The 10,432-nt window shown below is 42.1% G+C and overlaps 1 protein-coding gene across 2 annotated transcripts in view; it reads left to right on the forward strand.

The window, feature by feature from the left end:
• The window catches only part of KCNA6 (potassium voltage-gated channel subfamily A member 6), a 45,633-nt gene extending 35,490 nt beyond the window's left edge, over nt 1-10,143 (forward strand). For both annotated transcript variants that reach the window (XM_043564743.1, XM_043564744.1), the window contains exon 2: nt 9,761-10,143. The gene's annotated coding sequence lies outside the window, so the exon portion shown is untranslated. The remainder of the gene's footprint in view (nt 1-9,760) is intronic.
• The last annotated feature ends 289 nt before the right edge of the window (nt 10,144-10,432 follow it).

Raw genomic sequence — 10,432 nt, forward strand, 5'->3', positions numbered from 1 at the left:
AAGGGAAGTTATTTTAAAGGAAGGCAGTCTGATAGTCCTATTCTCTACAAGGAACTTTAAAGAATATTTGGTTTCTCATACCATTCTAAATGAGACAAAAGAAAAAAAGATTATTTTTTATTAATTTTTTTAACGTTTATTTATTTTTGAGAGACAGAACATGAGTGGGGAAGGAGCAGAGAAACAGAGAGAGACACAGAATCTGAAGTAGGCTCCAGATTCTGAGCTGTCAGCACAGAGCCCGACATGGGGCTTGAACCCACAAAGTACGAGATCATGACATGAGCAGAAGTCAGACCCTTAACTGACTGAGCCACCCAGGTGCCCTGAGAGAGGGTTAATTTAAACTTGTTTTACTCAGCAAAGTGTTAAATTAGTATTGGATTATCAGATAGTCTCTATTTGCACAGAAACTATAAACAAGTGGTGTTCAACATTGTTTAAGTTTAGACACCCCCCCATGCCCTGTCTTATGCTAGATTTAGAAGTTTGTGCACAGCTGACAAATGGTCATTCTCATGATGACTCCATCAGCTAGCCAATGTCCCCATCTTTCTTGCACAGTAAAGAATGTGTAATGATTTGGCTACAGCACAAAGTATAGGTGTTAAACTTCATTGAGCTGAGACAAGATAAAAATCATCAGGGTTACCTAAAGTGCTGAATCTTTAGCTTTAATCAGATGTTTACTAGAATTCAGCCTTTTGAATCTGTATTGAATTGTGAGGGAAGATAACACATTTAAAGATCATATGTGAAGTGCTAGAAATGTATCCTGGATGATAATCTCTAAAAGGCAAGGTGTAAAGGCTTTTCTGATATGTAAGCTCTCCAGGATAGAAACCCCATAAAACATAATCTTTGCATATGTTATGTACATACACATTTTGAAAAATTATGTGTGAAGATGGAAATTGGAAAAATAGAGAGGAGTGAGTAGCAGGCCTTCCAAAAACTAACAAACAAACAAATAAATAAATAAATAGCATGCAGTCTCCAAGTTCTAGAATTTTAGGACAGAGATGAGACTGATGAATAAATGTTATTCAAACCCAAGTGATACATACTGATTGTTGCAGTAGTAAAAGATGGTGTTTCAACAGAGTCAATACATTGGTATTAAGTTTCTACTGTGTACTAAGCAATGTATAATGATAAGTGAAACAGAGGATTTCCACCTTTAGTGGAGAGCCTGTGAGTGTGCGTGTGCCTGTGTGCGTGTGTGTGTGTGTGTGTGTGTGTGTGTGTTGATGGTGCAGTGGATGAAGATACTAATCCAGTATGCCTAAATATAAAACTCCAACTGTAACAAATGTTACCAAGTACAGCTATCCAGGTAGCTGTGCAATAAGAGCTTAAAATAAGGGGATTTGACTTAATGACATTGTCGCTGATATTTGAATGATGAGCAGAAGATTAAATAGGCAAAAGTTCTAGAAACAGCATACTGGGCAGTGTTAACAGCATGTGCAAAGGTCCTGTGGAAAAAGGATGATCAGCATGAGAGACCGAGGTGGCAAGGGAAAGGGTAAGCAAGTAAGGTGGAGGTTAAGAGCTTTATCTTTAGCCAAGGAGCAATGGGACACTGTGGAATGTTTAAAGCAGGTGGTGATGGAGTGATGTGATCAGATTTGTACTTGAAAAAATCAGCCTGGCCACAGTGTAATAGGCTGGATGGGCTGGATGGATGTAGGGGCCCATTGCTAAACTTCTGCAATGTCCAGGTGGAAGATGGCACTAGGGTAATTAGAGATGGAGGTGGAAGGTGAATGCATTGGAGATCCATGAGGGAGGTAAGAGCTTTGGGACATGTGGATGGATTAGAGATATTGGTTAGAGAGAAAGAAGTGGATGAGAGGAAGAGGATGGCTTCTAAGATTAATAATACAAAAGGGTAGGGAATCCCATAGTCGCTTCCTTTTGGTATCAATATGAAATATGATTTGGGAATGTGTGTAGGACGTAAAAGCAGTGAACATACTTAAAAACCCTTTTAGTTTTTATTAAAGTAATACATGTACATGCTTTAAAAAGCCAGATGATGCTATAAGGCTTCTGAGGAAAACCAGCAAGCCCTGCCTCTCTCTTTACCATGAATCCGAGTCCTGAGAGGCAACCACATTCAAGAATTTTAAAAGTTTGTTTCACATGTTTACATTTATTTTTCTCAATAAATACTTACATGGCTATATCTTGAATTCTTTTTTTCATGTAACAAATATTTGTAAAGCTCTTGCTATGTGTCCATCACTGTTCTAGACATGGATACATTAGTGAACAAATCAGGGGTATGTGAAAATTTGCATGCCTGAAAATGCCTTCATTCAGTTCTCAGACTTGGTTAATGATTGTATGGATATAAAATTCCAGGATGGACATTGTTTTTCTTTGGAATTTTGAAGGCGTGGCTCCACTGTTTACAAATTTCCAATCTTGCTGTGAGAAGTCAATGCTTTTCTGATTTATTTGCATGTGACATTTTTTCCCTCTGGAAGTTGTTAACATGTTCTCTTTATCCCCAGTGTTTTTTAGTAATATGCTGTGTACCTTGGTATGCATGTATCGGGCCTCAGGCTACTTAGTAAAATAGAAGACCCCCATTACATTTGAATTTCAGATAAAGTAAGTACTTTTTGAAATATTTGGGCACATACTTTCTGTAAAAGATTACTCGCAGTTTATCTGAAATTCAAATTTAACTGAGTGTCCTTTTTTGTTGTTTTTGTTTGTTTGTTGCTACATATAACAACCTTAGAACTTGGTCTTTTCAATCCGAAGACTCATGTCTTTCAGGTTAAGGAAATTTTCATGTATTATTTATTTTTCTTTAAGTTAAAATATGAGTCTAGGTTTAAAAAGATAAGTTTTTTCAAAAGGCTTATAACCAAAATAGCAGTCTTTGCCCCCACTCCTCCGCATCCCTATCCTGTATTTCACAGAAGCAAATCTATTTCAACTCTTTAGGTCTTTATTTTAGATTTGCATTTCTAGACTGTATTTCTCAATAATGCACTTACATTCCCCTCCACAACCATTTTTTTTTTTAATTTGAGAGAGAGAGATTGAGAGAGAGAGAGAGAGAGAGCACACAAGGAGAGGGGCAGAGAGAGAGAGAGAGAAAATCTTGGGCAGGCTTCACACCCAGTGCAGAGCCTGACATGGGGCTTGATCCCATGACCCTGGGATCATGACCTGAGCCAAAATCAAGAGTAGGAGGCTCAGCTGGCTGAGCCATTCAGGCCACTCTCCCCTTATTTTTTAAGTCTTGGAAAATTTGACTTGCTTTTACGGATGATAAGGATTTTTCTTTCTTACACGATCTCCATTACTCTGCACAAGGTAGACACACAACTTCTCAACCCTCTGTGGGATAAGTGGCATAATGTTATTTGCTCAATATGCTCCTTTACTTTATTATGACTGTAATATTATTTCTCCTTGAGCCAAGTAGTGTGCTACAATGTAACTACATCTCCATTCTTGTGCTTTTTGTTTTCCTACGGAGCTACTAAATATCTTTTTTGTTGCTTAATTTTCTATACACCTGTCACAATCTGATGTCTAAAAGGAGAGTGGGTAGGGGCACCTGGGTGGCTCAGTCGGCTCAGGTCATGATCTCACGGTCCAGGAGTTCGAGTCCCACGTTGGGCTCTGTGCTGACACCTCGGAGCCTGGAGCCTGCTTCAGATTCTGTCTCCTCCTCTCTCTGCCCCTCCCCCATTTGTGCTCTGTCTCTCTCTGTCTCAAAAATAAATAAACATTTATTTTTTAAGGATGGTGGGGCTCAGCAAACTTCCCACCAGCTATGTAGATATCCTCCTATTTATCTGCAGAGACACCAGGCTTTCACCTTTGTCTGGACTGCCTGGGGCCTTTCCACCCTCCTGCTCCTGTCTGGTGTAGGTCTGTTGCATGCCTTCTGTCCCATGACACCCCCTCATTTTCACCCAGGGATTCACTTCATGCCTCTGCTATGGTAGTCTCCTGATTGCATAGGTATAATATTTTAGGCTGCAAATCATCTCCATTGTCTTCTAGCTTCTAGATTTGGTAGAATCTGATGCTGTCCCAGTTCCTAAATTTCATGTGCCGTGCCTTGATGTAGGTATATTTTTATCCATTTTCATGGATTTTCAGTGGACTTTCTTGGCCTGGAAATGCCTGTTTTTCAATTTTGAACATTTTCAAACTATGTCTTTGATGATTTTCTTCCATTCTGGTTTTGTCTGTTCTCTTTTTCCAGAACTCCTATTAACTGACTTTGGATCTCCTGACTGGTTCTTAAATTTCTTTACTCTAAGGACAACCACTCCTATGTGTTTCCTTTAATTTTATACTACACTCACAACACTACTGGCCACAAAATGTGTGTGTAGGGTTTCCCAATCCAAGCAGTTCTCAGATTCTATGGTCACCATCTGGATGTCCTGTAATTCAACTCAATTCTGACACTCTCTACTTGGAGACAGTATCAGATTCCACAGGTTAAAGTTCAGTCCCACAGGACTGCCCTCTTCCCCATTTTAGACATCAGTAGAAAGTCCAGGGTGATACTTGTGCTTCTAAAGACTGGCTATAAATTAGAGAGTATCCCCCTTTCTGGCTCAATTAATTTGTTAGAGCAGCTCACAGAACTCAGGAAAACCATTTACTTACTAGATTATCAACTTATTGTAAAAGGATATAACTCAGGACAGTCAGATGGAAGAGATACATAGGGCAAGATTGGGGAAAGGACCTCCATGTCCTCTCTACAGGCGCCTTTCTTCTAACACCTCTACGTGATCACCAAGCTGGAGGTTCTCTGAACTGTGTCCTTTTGGGGTTTTCTGGGGGCTTCAGTACATAAGCAGTGATGGAGTATAACATTGGCCATTGGTGATCCATTTAACCTCCAGCCCTCCCTTCTCCCAGGAGGTCTGTGGGTGGTATAGAGGGAGGGGGAGGTGGGATGGAAAGTTCTAACCCTCTAATTCCAACCAGCCCCCATCCTTAGGGACTCTTCAAAAGTTGCTGCAGTCATGTAAACTCAAGTGTGGTTCAAAGGGGCTTCTAAAGAATACCCATTTGACCTTTGTGGTTCTGAAGCTATTTCAGAAACTGAGGGCAAAACCAAATATTGTAACAATAGATGTCCCTATTATTCTAATCATTTAGGAAATTACATGGGATTTGCCAGCTGTGATCCAGGAACCATCAACAAAGACCAAAATTTGTATTTCTTATGAATGACAGTATCACATTTACTTTACTCTTTTCTTTATACTTTTTGGGAGATTTCCTTTAATTTATCTTCTAGACCTATTTCAGTTTTATTTTGGCTATATTAAAAAGAAAATCAGACTAGAGATGGAGTCACTTGCCCTTGGGACAACCTCTCCAAGAGTGGAATTTTAAGCCAATTAATCTGGAATTTTCTGGTCCGCACCAACCAGGCAATCAATCTGTCAGCTGGGCTCTCCTATCTTCAAAGGAAGATAAGGTAATCTTCATGATAAGGACCCCTAGGGGAAAGGGACATTGCCTGAAACAATCCTTTTCTTTTGAAAACAATCTTTTTCTTTCCTTTCCTTTCCTTTCCTTTCCTTTCTTTTTTTCTTTTCTTTTCTTTCTTTTCTTTTCTTTTCTCTTCCCTTTCTTTCTTTCTTTCTTTCTTTCTTAATAACTTTCTTGCCCACCCTTTCCTATAAAAATCTGCCATTTTGGGGGCACCTGGGTGGCTCAGTCCTTAAGCCTGCAACTCTTGAGTTCAGATCCTGATGTCATGGTTTGTGAGTTTGAGCCCTGTGTGGGGCTCCGTGCCCACAGTGCAGAGCCTCTCCCTCTCTCTTTGCCCCTCCCCATTCTCTCTCTCTCTCTGTCCCTGTCTCTCAAAATAAATAAATAAACTTTAAAAAAGCCTTCCATTTTATACTACTCAGAGCTTCCCTTTACTTGTTAGATGAGATGATGCCTGATTCATGAATCAGTTAACAAAGCCAGTTAGGTCTTTAAATTAAGTTAATTTTTTTAAACAGCTATTATACTTCACAGTTCCTGGAATTATTTTCTTGTTGGATGCTTTCTTCTTTATAGCCAACTATTCTTGCTTCATGGATGAAGTATTTATCTGAGGATTTCCAATATTTTTGAAGTTTTTTTTTTTCTGGCATGTTCTGTTTCCTCTGAATTTGTCTGTTTTGGCCTGTTCAAGACTTTCCTCTGATGTTTGTGATTTAATGATATCTGTGTATTTTTAAAAATGAGGTGTGAAGGGGCTTCGGAGGCTCAGCGTCTGTGGGGCTTGTTAAGTGGTGAGTTCATGGCAGGGTAATGATGTAGCTGGGACCACGCCATCTTTTTGAGGATTTCTTGGTATCCATGTCTATACACAGAAATAGGAAGAAATTCTCCAGTTGTTGGCCTGAATATCTGGCAGCAAAGCAGAGGAGGTGGCAAACTGTTCACACTTCCCATGTAGACACTCATGTCACATGTAACCCCCCTACTTTCAGTATGTGCTTTCTGCCTTACTTGGTACAAATGACCTTGAACCCAGGCCTTTCAGGTTTAGTTTCTCCTCAAACTTCTCTTTGATGGGGTAGCAGGTGGGTAAATGGCTCTGTGGGACTGGGGAAGAGACCTGGAATGGTATGTTTAACTGCAGCCAATGTTTAGCTCTCCCCCTTGACCCTGTTTCTGAGGTGTAGGGTGCCACCAGGTCCCGAGCCTCCATGGGTTCTCTGGGAGCAAACCTGCGCATCTCACTGACCCTCATCTGCAGGCACTCAGGTTTCAAATTTGCCCCTCTCCTAAGCCCAGTGCTATTCCTCCATTGGCTTCCTGTCATCTACAGATTAGCTCTTACATATATATATTTGATCCCCTATCCTGACTTATTTGTCCTTGTAACTTTACTGCCCTGTTTAAAAATTCCCCTCACAGTGTTGCAGGATTTTTTTTTTTTTTACCTCGATACCCAGGATTCATTATCTTACTTCCAAGAATGAAGAGGTGGACACAAAATGAGCAGCAGGCAAATTTTATTAGAGTCTAAGGTCAGAAAGCAAGAATAGTATGAAAGCATTCTTCGCAGGAGGGGATATTTGAAAGTGAATGCCCACAGCTATAAACAAGAGTCCTCCTTTTATAAGGTTCTGGTCAGCCCTCCCATCCCTCCCGCCTTGTTCCTTCTCAGGTCCTACCCTTATTGGCTGGATAGCTCTAGGTGTTGGGTTGTCCATTTTCTGATTGGCTCAAGTCCATCGTATGAGGGGTGGTCTATGGCCATATCATTCCTTATGGGTCATATGTTTTGTGGTCTACTACTTATTTTTAGTTAGGTCTTTTGTCAAATTCCTGAGGGAAACCTGAGGGGGAGCGGGTGATGTCTGTTACATTTTTAAGAGGAACCTGAGGGGGTTTGCTGTGGGTCAGACACTATGTGTTTTTTCCCAGCCAGGGACCTCAGGTCCTAATCTTTCCCTCTCCGCCTACTGAATTCAATCTTTTCCTATCATAACATGAGCACCTGGGTGGCTCAGCTGGTTAAGCATCTGACTTGATTTCAGCTCAGGTCATGATCTCATGGTTCTCTTGAGCTCAAGCCCTGCGTCAGGCTCTACACTGACACCATGGAGCCTGCTTGGGGTATTCTCCTTCTCTCTCTGACCCTCCTCTGCTCTCTGTCTCTCTCAAAATAAGTAAAAATAAACATTAAAAAGATAATAAAAATTTAAAAAAAGTAAAAATTTCCCTCACAATTATTTTAGTAGGTTTCGAACAACAACAAAAAATCCCATGTTTTTGATCTGCCATTTTTAACTCTAGGTCAGATGATTTCTCAATATGCATTCTTTGGGCTAATGTGAAAATTGTGAATTCCCCGAGAACAAGTGAAGAGCTGTAGGTGAAGGGCAGCCTTGGAATAAAGGCCACAGTGTATAATTTACATTCATATCAGGAGAGGTGAGCCTAACACATGTCCTTGGCATTTGGAAGTTGATACAACACCAAATTTGAATGCAGAAGTGCTTGTATAGGCTTCTTCCCAATCATGAATGTGTGAGAAGAGCAAAAATTTTCTGTTCTTGGGGCACTTGGCTGGCTCAGCTGGTGGAACATGTGACTCTTGATCTCGGAGTCATGAGTTTAAGCCCCACATTGAGTGTAGGAGATTACTTAAAAATAAATAAACTTAAAAAAGTTTTCTGGGTGCCTGGGTGGGTTCAGTGGGTTAAGTGTTCAACTTCAGCTTAGGTCATGATATCACGGTTTGTGGGTTTGAGCCCCATGTCGGCCTCTGTGCTGACAGCTCAGATCCTGGATCTTACTTCACATTCTGTGCCTCTCTCCCTCTCTGCCCCTCCCCTGTTAGTACTTTGTCTCTCTCTCTCTCTCTCTCAAAAACCCATATTTTTACCATTTGCTAAAGTGTTATCTTTCACTTGATGACCACTGGAACATCACAAAGAACAAAGGTTTTCAACCCCTTGTCAGAGGTTATCATATAGACGCCCCCACTGGAAAGCATGTGGGTGCAGGTCTTGTGAGGCCAACGCCAGTGGTTGGTGACACTTAGCCATGAGGTGAGTTGCTGTGCCCAGAACACCAGGCTTGCAGTATGCTTTTGGGTCACATTTGTGCTTTACTAAAATTACAGTAACTCCATGTTATGAACCTCTGGGTTTGTTCCCAAATAATTAAAATTACAAATATTAAGTAGGAGGAGGCTACTACACAGGCCCAATAATATTTACTAGCATTTTAGTTAAGGCTTACCTTTTCCAAAGTGGTTTCACTAACATCTGGTCCCTGTGGTAGCCCTAAGAGGCTTGGAACACACCTCTTCATGGCCATCCTCCCAGAGACAGAAGTTGCAATGAATTGTTGGTTATTTGTGTTTAGCCAAATCTGGCCTGCTCTTGAAGTGTCTTGTGGTCATAGACACATACACACGGCATCAGGAGGGTAAGCACGGGGTCTAGTTTTCTTTGCCTAGGGCATGGTAGAGGCTGACCTTGAACATAGGACTATGTGCCCCAGCTATCACATACTTTCCAATAGAAAACATTACATGTGATACAGTGTAGGACAGCCCATAAAGGCAGCAGAAAATCAGGGAAGAGAGAGATCAATTGTCTTGGGATGGCTAGAGAGGCTCATGAAGGTAGTGAGTGGGTCTGGGCTAGGCCTACAGGGAAGGTAGGGCTGAGGAATGTCGGGGGGGCGGGTGGGGAACAAGAGAACCCCATGGGTGGCGCAAGGGAGTAGCCAGGCCAGGGACAGACCTCTTTCACAGAGGGAATGATGTGTCTGGTTATGTATGCTGAGGGTCCGAAATGAGCCCCTGGGACCTAGATGGATGGTGCAGGGCATTAGAGAGAAGGGAGCCCAGCTGAGTAGATTGTATGAGGCTTCACTTTACAGGGCCTTAGGGGGTGAGCACATTGCTTGGACTTGATTTCCTGGAGGACTTTTGAGCCATTAAAGGTAGAGAATTAGTGACTGAGCATCTAAAGACAACTTTTGCAGGAGTAGATTCAGGTCGAGTGTGCTCAGCAGTGGCTGATGGTTTGCAGGAACCTTCGTGGGGTGGGAGGTATGGTTTGAGTGAACCAGAGAACCCAGAAAGAGAGGCCAGCTGAGGGACCATGATGCACATGTCAGAGGAGCCAAGGAAATTCTGGAGCTTGTTCCCAGGTTTCCTGGTGCCATTCCTCATGCAGATCACCCTCATATCCCTAACTGCACTTCCTTTTGTTCTGGTTCTCCCTGGCAGGGAAAAGGCTGGCACAGTTGTCCAAACAAGGAGACCTACACATACATTTCTGGTAGCGGCTGGACAGAGAGGGCCTGGACACCCAACTTCTCAGGAAGACGAGATCCCTCCTTGGATCATGCAGCCTGACATCTCTCCAGTGGCCTCCCACAAGCAGTGACCAGATTAGAAAAAGCTGAGACCAGACCTGCCAGCATTAAAGATGGGGCCCAGGATGTTGGGGTGAGGCTGTGGGGGGAAGGTAAAAGGTGGTGGGAGGGTCAAAAAAGACCACGTATGGGGAGGTCAGGGTCAAGGGATCCCAGAAAGTGCATGGCTGTGCTACAGACCCACCCAGGGAAAGGGTGACCATGAAGACTAACAAATAAATATATGACAAAGTCTCAGGGGCTATGTGTTTTGCTGTGTGAAAAAATCAATAGCTAAGTTAAGGAGACAAGTCAGGTAGTCATGACGAAAGCAAACAGGTAACCAGGATGCCAGAATAGCTGGGCAGCTTTCCAGGTGCCACACACAGGTGATCAGAAAAGGTGCTTGAATACCCTCTGCATCAACCCTACCATGGACTGGGGACATTCTCCAAGAAGGCAACCCATGGGCTAGGAGTTGTTTGACTTTTATATATACATGCCAATGGGCAAATGTCAAGGTCAGTGTTATATTTCTCATGAC

This window comes from Prionailurus bengalensis, chromosome B4 (genome assembly GCF_016509475.1).
Source record: "Prionailurus bengalensis isolate Pbe53 chromosome B4, Fcat_Pben_1.1_paternal_pri, whole genome shotgun sequence".
Classification (NCBI taxonomy): Eukaryota; Metazoa; Chordata; class Mammalia; order Carnivora; family Felidae; genus Prionailurus; species Prionailurus bengalensis.